The sequence below is a fragment of the Mobula birostris genome, chromosome 2 (assembly GCF_030028105.1).
Source record: "Mobula birostris isolate sMobBir1 chromosome 2, sMobBir1.hap1, whole genome shotgun sequence".
Lineage (NCBI taxonomy): Eukaryota > Metazoa > Chordata > Chondrichthyes > Myliobatiformes > Myliobatidae > Mobula > Mobula birostris.
The window spans coordinates 100,861,482-100,874,872 of record NC_092371.1 but is presented as its reverse complement, the minus strand read 5'-3'; the positions used below and the strand labels follow the sequence as shown (position 1 = coordinate 100,874,872).

Below are 13,391 nucleotides of genomic sequence, written 5' to 3'. Positions count from 1 at the left end.
ATGAGGCATCATGTGACGCAAGTCCATAGATCCCTGAAAGTGGCCGCTAAGGATGATAGGCTGGTAGTACAGGTATCCAGAATGCTTTCCTTCAGTAGTTGAGGAATTGAGTCCAAGAGTCAAGAAGTTCTGTTGTAGCTTACAGAACTCTGGTTAGGCTGCATTTGGAGTATTGCATTCAATTCAGGCTGCCATATTACGGGATGAATGTGGAGGCTTCGGAGGATGCAGAAGAGGTTTACCAGGATCTGCTCAGAGTAGACAGCATGTGCTATAAAAAGTGGTTGGACAAACTAAGGTCAATAGTTCCACAGGGAGAGACCTGATGGAAGATTAAGAGAAGGACAGAGAAGACAGCTGGTACCTTCCCCCCCCCCCACCCATTTAGTGAGGCACTTCAAATTTTCAGAACATCATGGAATGAATGGCCTATTTCTGTACTGAATTGTTTTATGTTCCACAAAGCATTCTCTCAGCATACAATATCTATGCGTGAGCATCTCACTTTTCTAAACTATGATTATAGGTCCAAAAGAGTGATTGTGTTTCATTAGGAGTTTGAGGAGCCTCGGTATGTCACCAGGGGCTCTTGCAGGTTTCTACAGATGTGCCTTGGAGAGCATTCTGGCTGGCTGCATCGCCATCTGGTGTGCACGAGATTGGATGCAAACTCAGCCAGCTCCAGCATGGGCACTATCCTCCCCCAGCATCAAGGACATCTTCACAAGGCGATGCCTCAGGTAGGTGGCATCCATCATTGGAGCTCCGCATCACCCAAGGTGTGCCCTCTTCTCATTGCTAGCATCAAGGTGGTGGTTTAGGAGCCTGAGGACACATACTCAACATTTCAGGAACAGCTTCTTCCCCTCTGCCATTAGATTTCTGAATTAACGCATGTGCACTACCTCAATACTTTTTTTCTCTCTTTTTATACAACATATTAAATATTTTATATATATTTCTTATTGTACTTTAATAACACACACAAAATGCTGGAGGAACTCAGCAAGTCAGACAGCATCTATGGAGGGGAATAAAGAGCCGACCTTTCAGGCCAAGACCCTCTTCAGTAGTGTAAAGAAAGGGGGAAAGACACCAGAATAAAAAGGTGGGGGAAAGGGAAGGAGGACAAGCCAGAAGATGATAGATGAACCCAGGTGGGTGGGAAAGATAAAACGCTAGAGAAAAAGGAACACAAACACAAGAAAATCTGCAGATGGTGGAAATCCAAAGCAACACACACAAAATGCTGGAAGAACCCAGCAGGCTAGGTAGCATCTATGGGAATGAATAAACAGTCGAAATTTCAGGCTAAGACCCTTCATGAGGACTCAATGATGAAGGGTCTCTGCCCAAAATGTTGACTGTTCACTCTTTTCCATAGATGCTGAGTTCCTTCAACATTTTGTGCGTGTTGCTAAAGGAGGAATCTGATATGAGAGAGGAGTGTACTATAGGAAAAAGGGAAGGAAAGGCAGCACGGGGAGGTGATAGGCAGGTGAGAAGAGGCAAGAAGGCAGTGTAGGGAAGAGATGAAGAGGGAAAAGGGGAGGAAAAAAATTACAGTAAGGAGAAATGGATGTTCATGCCATCAGGTTGGAGACTACCTAGACAGAATATGGTGTGGTGCTCTTCCACCCTCGAGAGATGGATACAGAGATAAGTGAGACAAAGCAGTATCAACTTCATGGATACTGTACAGATTACAGAGGAGGAGGTATTTGCTACCCTGAGGCAAATCAGGGTGAATAAATCTCCAGGCCCTTGCAAGGTGTCCCCTCGAACCCAAAAGGAGGCAAGTGCAGAAATTGCCAGGGCCCTAGCAGAGATATTTAAACCATCCATAGCGACGGGAGAGGTACCAGAGAATTGGAAAACAACCAATGTTGTTCCGCTGTTTAAAAAAGGCTCTAAACATAAACCAGGAAATGATAGGCTGGTGAGTCCAACATCAGTTGTGGGAAAGTTATTGGAAGGTAATCTAAGGGATTATATAAGCATTTGGATAGACATAGACTGATTAAGCATATTCAGCATGGCTTTGTATGTGGTAGGTCATGTCTAACCAATCTTATGGAGTTTTTTGAGGAAGTTACCAGGAAAGTGGATGATGGCAAAGCAATGGATGTTGCCTACGTGGACTTTAGTAAGGTAATCAACAAGGTCCTGCAGGGAGGCTGGTCAAGAAGGTTCAGTCACTCGGCATTCAGGATGAGGTAGTAAATTGGATTAGGCTTTGGTTTTGTGGGAGAAGCCAGAGAGTGGTAGTAAAGAGTTACCTCTCTGACTGGAGGCCTGTGACCAGTGGTGTGCCACAGGAATCGCTGTGGGTCCATAGTTGTTTGTCACCTATATCAATGATCTGGACGATAATGTGGTTAACTGGATCACCACATTTGTGGATAACGTCAAGATCAGGGGTGCAGTGGAGAGTGAGGAAGGCTATCATGGCTTGCAGGGGGAGCTGCATCAGCTGGAAAAATAGGCTGGAAAATGGCACATGGAATTTAATGCAGACAAGTGTGAGGTTTTGCACTTCAGTAGGACCAACCAGGATAGGACTTACACAGTGCACGGTGTGGTGGAACAAAGGGATTTGGGAACAGGTACATAATTCATTGAAAGTGGCGTCATAGGTAGATAGGGTCGTAAAGAAAGCTTCTGGCACATTGGCCTTCATAAATCAATATATTGAGTACAGAAGATGGGATGTTATGTTTAAGTTGTATAAGGCAGTGGTGAGGCCTAACTTGGAGTATTGTGTGCAGTTTTGGTCACCTACCCACAGGAAAGAAGCAAACAAGATTGAAAGAGAGCAGAGAAAATTTGCTGGGTCTGGAGAAGTGTGAGGTGGTACACTTTGGAAGGACAAACTCCAAGGCAGAGAACAAAGTAAATGGCAGGATACTTGGTAGTGTGGAGGAGCAGAGGGATCTCGGGGTACATGTCCACAGATCCCTGAATGCTGCCTCACAGGTAGATAGGGTAGTTAAGAAAGCTTGTGGGGTGTTAGCTTTCATAAGTCGAGGGATAGAGTTTAAGAGTCGCAAGGTAATGATGCAGCTCTATAAAACTCTGGTTAGGCCACAATTGGAGTACTGTGCCCAGTTCTGGTCGCCTCACTATAGGAAGGATGTGGAAGCATTGCAAAGGGTACAGAGTAGATTTACCAGGATGTTGCCTGGTTTAGAGAGTATAGATTATGATCAAAGATTAAGGGAGCTAGGGCTTTACTCTTTGGAGAGAAGAAGGATGAGAGGAGACATGATAGAGGTGTACAAGATATTATGAGGAATAGAAAGAGTGGATAGCCAGCACCTCTTCCTCAGGGCACCACTGCTCAATACAAGAGGACATGGCTTTAAGGTAAGGGGTGGGAAGTTCAAGGGCGATATTAGAGGAAGGTTTTTTTACTCAGAGAGTGGTTGGTGCGTGGAATGCACTGCCTGAGTCAGTGGTGGAGGCAGATACACTAGTGAAGTTTAAGAGACTGCTAGACAGGTATATGGAGGAATTTAAGGTGGGGGATTATATGGGAGGCAGGGTTTGAGGGTCGGCACAGCACTGTGTGCCGAAGGGCCTGTGCTGTACTGTTCTATGTTCTATGAGTTTATAAGAAAAGATTGAATAGGTTAGGACTGTATTCTTCAGAATGTATAAGATTGAGAGGAGATTTGATAGAGGTGTACAAAATTATGAGGGGTATAGATAGGGTAAATGCAAGCAGGCTTCTTCCACTGAGGTAGGACTACCATGAGGTCATGGGGTTAAGGGTGAAAGGTGAAAAGCTTAAGGGGAACATGAGGGGAAAAGTTCCTCACTCAGAGGGTCATAAGAGTATGGAATGAGCTGCCATGACAAGTGGTGCATGCAAGCTCAAATTCAACAGTTAACAGACATTTGGATAAGTACATGGATAGTAGGGATATGGAGGTCCTGGTGCAGATCGATGAGAGTAAGCAGTGTAAATGGTTTCGGCATGGACTAGATGGGCCAAAGGGGCTGCTTCTGTGCTGTACCTCTCTATGACCCTGAGAGTGGCCTCATCAGGGCAAAAGAGGAGGCCATGGACTGACATGCTAGAACAGGAATGCGGATAGGAATTAAAATGTTTGGCACCAGGTATTTCTGCTTTTGGCAGATGGAACGGAGCTGCTTGACAAAGCTGTACCCCTATTTATGTAGAGGAGGCCACAGCAGGAGCACCAGATACAATAGATGACCCCAACAGATTCATAGGTAAGTGCTGCCTCACCTGAAAGGACTGTTTGGGGCCCTGAAAGGAGGTGAGGGAGATAGTGAATTAGCAATTGTAGCATTTCTGTCACTTGCAGGCATGTGCCAGGTGGGAAATTAGTGGGGAGGAACAAATGGACAAGGGAATCATGGAGGGAGTGATCCCTGTGGAAAGCAGGGAATGAGATAAAGATGTGTTTGATGGTAGAATCCTGCTTATGATGACAGAAGTTGTGGAGAATGATATGTTGGAAGTGGAGGCTCATGGAGTGGTAGGTGAGATCAAGAGGAACTCTATCTCAGTGGGAAGATGGGGTGAGTGCAGATGTCCAGGAAATGGAACAGATGCAGGTGAGGACAGCATCAATGGTGGAGGAAGGGAAATCTCATTCTTTGAAAGCGGAGGACACCTCTGATGTCCTAGAATGGAAAGCCGCATCCTGGGAAAGATGCAGCAGAGACAAAGGAACTGAGAAAAAGGAATAGCATTTTTTTTAAAACAGGAGATAGGGTGGGAAGAGGTATAGTCAAGATAGCCATGGCAATTGGTAGGTTTATAAAAGACATATAAGGATTGTTACCTCCAGAGACGGAGACTGAGAGGTCGAGAAAGTGGAGAGAAGAGTCAGAAATGCACCCATGCTAATCTTGTCAATTTTATCAACTTTGCCTCCCACTTCCACCCTGCCCTTAAATTCACTTGGGTCCAATTCTGACACCTCCAGCGCAGAAGGTCATCACAGCTTGCAAAGGGACATTGACAGGATGCAGAGCTAGGCAGAGAAGGGGCAGATGGACCACAAAAGTTGGAAGGTCAAACCTGATGACAAAGTACAAAGTTAACAGTAAGATTTTTAGCAATGTGGAAAGAAAGGAGGGATCTTGGGAGTCCAAGTGCATAGGTCCTTTAAAGTTGCCACACAAATTGTTAGGGTGGTTAAGAAGGAATATGGTTGTTTTGTTAGTCAGGAGACTGAGTTTCAGAGTTGCAAAGTAATTTTGCAGCTCCATAAAACTCAGGTCAGACCCCACTTGGAGTATTGTGTTCAATTGCATTTAACTCATTATAGGAAAGGTGTAGAAGCTTTAAAGAGGGTGTAGAGGAGATTTATCAGGCTGCTGCTTGTAACAGAGGGCATGTCTTATGAGGAAAGGTTGAGCAAGCTAGGAGGATGAGAGGAAACTTGATTGAGGCACGGATAAAATGGATAGCCGATGCCTTTTCTCACATGGTGGTGATGGTTAAAATCAAAGGACATACCTTTGCCAGAGGCATTTTTTTTTAAAGATATACACAGAGTGGTGGGTATGTACAACACCCTACCAAGGGTGGTGGTAGAGGCAGATCCATTCAGGACATTTCAGGGACTCTTAGATAGGCACTAACAAAAGACCAAAACACCATACCCCTTCTTAACCGCCCTGATGGATGAAAAAAAAGGAGGGCTATGTGTGAGGGAAGGGTTAGATTGATCTTATGGTAGGTTAAAAGGTCAGCACAACATTATGAACCGAAGAGCCCGTATTGTGCTGTAGTGTTTTATGTAATTCCGAGACTAAACAGTACAACTGAAATATTGAACATATACTATCCACAATAGAATATCAAGCAAATTTGTTTTAGCTTCCAAATCTGTTACTCATTCATGCTAAAAAGTGACAAACTGGAATTGTGGAAGCTATTGGAAAAACTGACACCAAATGCAGTTGGCTCTGTGATGCAACGAACAGCATGTTGACCTTGTGAGAGAAGTCAAAGGCTGTGAGCTTCAGCCTACCGATGCTGTGTTTACTGAGTCTTGGGTAACAATTCCAACTTTGCAAATGTTGTATTAGGTCAGGATTGTGTAAAGGATACAGGATTCAATCAGAGAAGTAAAATACTTTCACCCAACTTGCCATACTAGATAAATGTACCATGCTAAAATATTTATTACGTTTCAAAAAGGTTGCTGCCCTCCTGAACAAATAATTCTGAGCTTTGCGTTGAGGACAAAGAATAAAAAAAAACAATTGTTTAGCCTTGTCAGCAACAGTCCAGCTATACTTTTGCAAATAATAGCAAATATAGACTAATGACCTGGTATTTGCATTTGAAGGTTAAAAGACTGCACGGCCATTGACTGGAGAAGAGTGCCAACAAAGATGCATTCTTCCCAGACACTGGTTTCTGCCAAACATCTCTCAGAATCACAGAACACTACATCACAGAAACAGGCCCTTTGGCCCATCTAATCCCTGCCAAACGATTAATCTGCTTCGTCCCATCGATCTGCACCTTCAATGGAATACCTGGTATTTAGAAACAGTAAAACCAAACTATTAAGCAGCTAATCAATAGCATTAAATGTTCTTCAATAATTGAATTTCTACATGATATCATAAATCAGGGAATAAAAATCAAGAACTTAAATTGAACATTTTAGAGATCATTACATACCAATAAGTGTACACAAGTAAAGCTAGAAGATAATGTATCAAAGGTTAAACATCTATCACAATTACATCAAGTATTTCAAGTTACATTGAGATCAGAGTTTGTGAAGTTATAATTATAGCTTAAACCTTTGGTATGTTTTCACTCATTTTGCATTTGAAGTGTATCAATCTAGTCACTTCTGGGAATGTCAGTGAGAACTGCTGATAAACACACCTTGTTTGGAAAGTCCTCAAGGGAAGTTTCACAAAATTCCTTCTAATACAGTGAAGGTTCATCCTTGCTTAAGAATGACCAAAGTACATTACCCCAGAGGGGATCTCACCACAGGCCTTTGAAATTACAGTAAGACATATACAGATTTTCTAGTATTTATTCTTAAATGCTTCTGCAAAAAAACATACAACGATTTGCCTTCCTACTTGCGAGCCACTTTCAATAACTGCATTACAGGGACTACTAAGCTGTTTTTTGATTTTCATGGGCAAGTGGGAAGTGAAGGAAAAAGTGGGTGCCCCAGATGAAATGATTCACAATCATTTTCATGTCATCCTCATTCATTCTCTCTGCTTGTCCTTGGCTCCAGGACATCCTAATGTATTAGCTCACATGACCTCTCAACTTCGCATCAACAGAAAACTTGAATATTACACGTTGCCCCCGTGTGCACATTAACACAAACACTTGGGATTCCCAACACCAGTCACAAGCTCCCAACGAAAATTAACTCATATTTATCTTCCATTTTCCATCGGTTAACTAATTCCAGTCCACAGGAGTATATTACCCCTAAATCTGTTTAAAAATCCAAGATTAGAGGTCGAATGAGGAAAACTAACAGAGACATAAGAATTGGTTGGAAGCTACTGGTGGTAGAGAGGTCACTTTTAACTCCAGGTGTGACCCAGACAGAACTCACCATTAGGTTTTAAGATTGTACATACATGGGGAGAAAAAAATTAATTGAGTGATGTCATTAGGCTACTTCCACCTCACTCTAAATTCCTTAATGGTGTACTAAGAGAGCAAGAGAAATCTAGGTCCAATACACTGGCTTCTTAGTTGTTCCCAGAATTAAATTTTAATACTAAATGTAAGGATGCTTCATTCTCTATGGAGTACCAAACCACAAATTAATGCTTTTGCCACAATAGTTCTATGTATTTTATAGATTTTCACTCCCAACATGGAGGACTCATTTAAATTCCACTGAATTGATAGGACTGAGAAGTTCATGAAGTTCAATAACATTTAAAGTTTATTTGTACTGTTAAAAGTATTTCAGATTATAGATTTTTACCTGAACAAATAACAACCTGCATATGCAAACTTCCCCGAAACCAATCTGTTTTATCTACATTAAAAGACCTTGCAGAATCCTCTCTCAGTGAAAAAAAAAATTTGGATACAAGCAAAAGGACAATTATTGTGGCTGCTTAAACATTCGTCCTTGTTGACTTATGTTTTAAAAGTGCTGCAAAACCACTAAAAACAAAAATACCAGTCATAATGTGAATAATAGTCATAACAACAACTGGTTATAATTGTCTTTAAAATACAAATGCAAACTTCATTTTGAGATGGCCTTTCACATAAAAACTCACAATTTTTCAGCTTACTAAATTAAAGCAAAACATTAAAAATAGTCAAATTACAAATTCATATATCTCTGATCATGTATAAAAAGTGCTTCCAAACCCAGAAAGCTGTTGATAGTGTTTTAACTGAACATTACTCAATACAGATATTTTAAAATATCATCTTTCCTCTTGGCCCTCTCTGTAAAAGATACTATCAACAAAAATATTAAATCAGAGATTTGCAGAATTTCTCTATAACAAAGCATACAGAGTGAAAAAAATAATCAATTTGCAATGTCAGAAAGCTGGTACAATATTTGATAGAGTCAATTACATGCATCATTATTGCAGAATACTTTACAATAACTTTGAATCAAAGGGCCATATTTTGCACTTTTGAGAAAAGCTGTTAAAAATTTTTGTAGGACTTTAAAGAATCAGCTTTTCCAACATAGCTGTGCATCTTCTATTACAGAACTGGCACCCACAATTCTCAGACAACAGATGTATGTAAAACTAGACAGAGAAAAGAGATCAGTTAAATCCTTACAGAGAGCAAAACATTTTGTTAAAAGAACACAGAAGACTCAAGCCAGTAAAAAAGAGAAACACCTAACTGATTTGTCTGACTGGTTGTACCCCTACCATTGTCTCCCCACACCACTCCTTACCTTGTTCAGAGATGAGGCAAGGATGAAAATGAACAAGGCATGGTTAGAAAATTCGTGGATGAATAAAGTTGGTGAAATCATAGACCATGAAAATTAACAGTGGGATCTTGTTCAGTTGTTCATTTGGGTAAGTAAGCTGAGGAATGCCCATGGCGGGAGGAGAGAGAGCAGCACGCCGCACGTGCGCAGCCCTCCGGTGAAAAATGATATCATATCCGTTAAATAGGGGCGTGGACAATTCTGATTTGATGGAGACAGACGTGAAAGCACAGAGGAACATCTGGAGAAATTTCTGAAACGCCAGTTCACTGCTGTTGTTACTACGTGGTCGGGAATCTTCCGGAGGGAAGGCCTCAAAATCCCCGGCTTTGCCTGCTGCTGGTGACCGAGATTGAGTTCCAATCGTTTGGACAGAGATGGCGCTCAGCACTCGGTGTCGGAAAGCTGATCAGAGCTCGAAGTTTTCGGATGACTCAGAGTCCGACTGTGGTTGGCATGGCAGGGAGAGTTTTTCTTCTTTCTCCCGTCTGCGTGAGATGTGGGACATTTGAGAGCCTTGAACTTTTTACTGTGCTCATGAACTTCTTCATCAAGTTATGGCATTGTTGCACTGTTGTAACTATATGTTATAATTATGTGGGTTCGTTAGTTTTTTCAGTCTTGGTCTGTCCTGTGTTTTGTGATATCACACCAGAGGAAATATTGTATCATTTCTTAGTGCATGCATTACTAAATGACAATAAAAGAGGACTGCGTGTCTTCATAATCTAAATCATAATCTAAAATTGAGTATGATTCAGATAGGTTGATGATGAAGCATATCAACTCCTGCCTGAGAAGTGACTTGGATCCACTCCAAATTGCCTACCAACACAACAGGTCACAGCAGATACCATCTCATTGGCTCTTCACTCAACCGCGGAACATCTGGACAGCAAACATTACGCTGTTCTTTATCGACTACAGCTCAGTATTCAATATTATCATCCCCTCAAAACTAATCAATAAGCATCAAGACCGAGGTCTCAATGCCTCCTTGTGCAGTTGATATCCTCACTTGCAGACCCAGTCTGTTCAGATTGGCAACAACATATCTTCCACAGTCTCCATCAATACAGGTGCACCACAAGGCTGTGCACTTAGTCCTCTGCTCTACTCACTTTACACTTATTAGTATGTGGTTAAACACAGCTCCAATGCCATATTTAAGTTTGCTGACGACACTACTGTCGTTGGTTGCATCAAAGCTGGTGATGAATCAGCATATTGGAGGGAGATTGAAAATCTGGCTGAATAGTGCCAGAACAACAAACTCTCACTCAATGTCAGCAAGACCAAGCAGCTGATTATTGACTTCAGGAGGAGGAAATTAGAGGTCTATGATCTAATCCTCATTGGGGGATCAAAGGTGGAGAGGGTCAGCAACTTTAAATTCCCCAGTTTCATCATTTCAGAGGAGGTGTTCTGGGCCCAGCATGCGAGTGCAATTACAAAGAAACCACGGCAACATCTCTACTTACTTAGGAGTTTGCAAAGATTCCGCATGACATCTAAAACTTTAACGAACTTCTATAGCTGTGTGGTGGAGAGTATATTGACTAGCATTGTCTCAGGAAAGCAGCATCCATCACCAGAGACCACCACCACCCACATCACGCTCTTTTCTTACTGCTGCAATCTGGAAGGTGGTGCAGGAGCCTCAAGACAGACACCACCAGGTTCAGGAACAGTTATTACCCCTCAAACATCAGCTCTTGAACCAAAGGCGATAACTTCACACCCCATCACAAAAATATTCCCGATGGACTCACCTTCAAGGATTCCTCATCTCATTTATTGCTTATTTTTTTTATTATTAATTTATTTTTGTAGTTGCACAGTTTGCTGTCTTTTGCATTCTGGTTGTATGCACAGTTGTTGGGGTCTTTCATTGATTCAATTATGGTTTTGGGTTTATTGGAGCATGCCTACAAGAAAATGAATCTCAGGGTTGTATATGGTGACATACATGTACTTTGATAATAAAGCTTCGAATTTTGAACTTTGAAGTGTGAAGTGTTGTTTTTTGGAAAGTCAAATCAAGGTAGAACTTTCACAGTAAGCGGTAGGGCTGGCCAAAAAATACAGTAGAACAGAGGGACCTTGGAGTTCATGTAAATGGTTCCCTGAAAATGGAGTCATAGGTAGACAAGAAAGTGAAGGTGGCTTTTGGCACACTGGTCCCTATCATTCGGGGCACAGAGATCATATAGGGCACTAGCAAGTCCATACTCAGGAGCATGTGCTCAGTTTTGAACACCCTAAAAGGGGTAGAAAAGATTTACAAAGATGTGAGAGAGGATCTTATTAAAACCTATCAAGTACTGAAGGGCCTAAATAGAATGGACATGGAGAGGATGTTTCCAATATTGGAAGCATCTAGGAGCAGAGAGAACAGTCTCAAAATAGAGGGACATCTATTTGGAACAGGGATAAGGAGAAATTTCTTTAGCCAGAGGATGATGAATCTATGGAATTCATTGCCACAGATGGCTGTCAACGCCAAGTCACTGGGTATATTTAAATCAGAGATTGATAGGTTCTTGATTGGTAAGGGTGTCATAGGTTATGGAGTAGGTAGGAAAATGGGATTGAGAAGCATAATAAATCAGCCATGATGGAATGGTGGAATTGACTTGATGGGCCAAATAGCCTAATTCTACTCCTATGTCTTATGGACATTGCCAAGTTGAGGGACTGAGTTTACTGAGAGAGATTAAAAAAAAGCTCAGATTTTTATCCTTGGAGCAAAGGAGACAGAGGGTAATTTTATTGAGGTATATAAAATCATGAAAGACATAGCTGGGATGGGATTCACTCTGTTTCCTAGGGTTGGAGAAATCAAGAACTAGGGGACATAAGTTTAAGCAGAGATGGAGAAGATTTAATAGGAACTTGAGGGCAATTTTTTTTTTAAAAGTGATACATATATGGAATGAGCTGCCAGAGAAAGTGCTTGCAGTAGGTGCAATAACATTTAAGAGACAGTTGGACAGATACAAGGATAGTAAAGGGTTAGAAGGAAATAGCAAGCAAATGAGACGAGCCTGAATGGCATCTTAGCTAGCTGGACCAATTGGAGTAAAAGGACCATTTCCAAGTTGTATGACTCTATATACAGGGCCTCTCTCACTGGTGGACCCCAGGATAAAAAAGACCAACATGGTCTCAGGCAATAACAGGGCTCAGCCACCAAAATGCTCCAGACTGCTGTTGGTTTTTCTCTAGCAATCAAAGGATTGCAAAAACTATTAAAATGATGGAAACAAGTGACAATTAAAGATTAAAATAATAAAATGAATTTAATTAAAACAAAATTAAAAGCAGTAAGTTTAAAATTATTGCTTTCTACCTTTGTCTTAGTGTCCATAGAAATCAATGGCATATCATTGACCAGGGGAGATCAAAAATCAGTGCCCGAAGGTATTAACTCGGGCATTCTAACAATACTTGGCTCCACCACTGAAACCTCCTCAATTTTGAGTTTCACTTCAACTTTGATAGGTCAGGTTTGACAGATTCACCAGCCTCTGGCTAAAGAAATTTCTCTTCATCTCTGTTCTACAGGGATGCCTTTCTGTTCTGAAGCTGTGCCCTCTGGTCCTAGATCCTCCACTATAGGAAACATCCTCTCCACGTCAGCTCCATCTAGGCTACTTAATATTCGATAGGTTTCAATGAGATCCCCCCCCCACTTCATTCTTCTAAACCCAGCCAGTACAGGCCCAACGCCATCAAACACTCCTCATACGTTAACCCTTTCATTCCTGGAATCATTCTCGTGCACCTCCTCCGGAGCCTCTCCAACGCCAACACATCTTTTCTTAGATAAGGGGTCCAAAACTGATCACAATACGTTCTGACCAATGCCTTCTAAAGCTTTAGCTTTACATCCTTGCCTTACATTGCTGAACGCCGATACTGCACAATTACTTAAAAATAAACAATTGTTTGAAGTTCAACATCACTCCTTCAGCCAGTCACATGCAGCTACCGATTATTCTTTCGCGTTAGAAAATTGTAATAACTCAGAACTATTATATAAGGGTTGTTGTTTCAATACGAGCTTCATAGTCTTCGTCAATGGAATAATTTAACACTAATAATAGTCAGAAAGTGTTTAAATAGCAATGTTCAGAAGGATTAGCGATGCAGGAAGAAGAGTGGGGGCAGGGTAGAAAGGTTCACTGCCACATCAGAATCACTGATGCTTAGTAAACTGCACCATTCAGACCCCAGCCTATAGCTGCAGCTTTTAAGAAATCATTTTGAATCCGCCCCTAATCTACCCCTCCAAAAACTGCTGATACGTCTAAATATTTATACGGCTCTTTAGCATACAACCTGAACTAAATCGGGAATTTAAAGCTTTTTTAATGCTATTCGCGGAGAAATCAGAGAAATTTCAATTATCTATATGTATGCTTC

General features: G+C 41.5%; 1 protein-coding gene across 5 annotated transcripts in view; it reads right to left on the bottom strand.

Moving 5' to 3' along the window:
• Positions 1-13,391, bottom strand: part of LOC140189051 (clathrin coat assembly protein AP180-like) — a 203,167-nt gene that overhangs the window by 187,795 nt on the left and 1,981 nt on the right. The window lies entirely within an intron of this gene.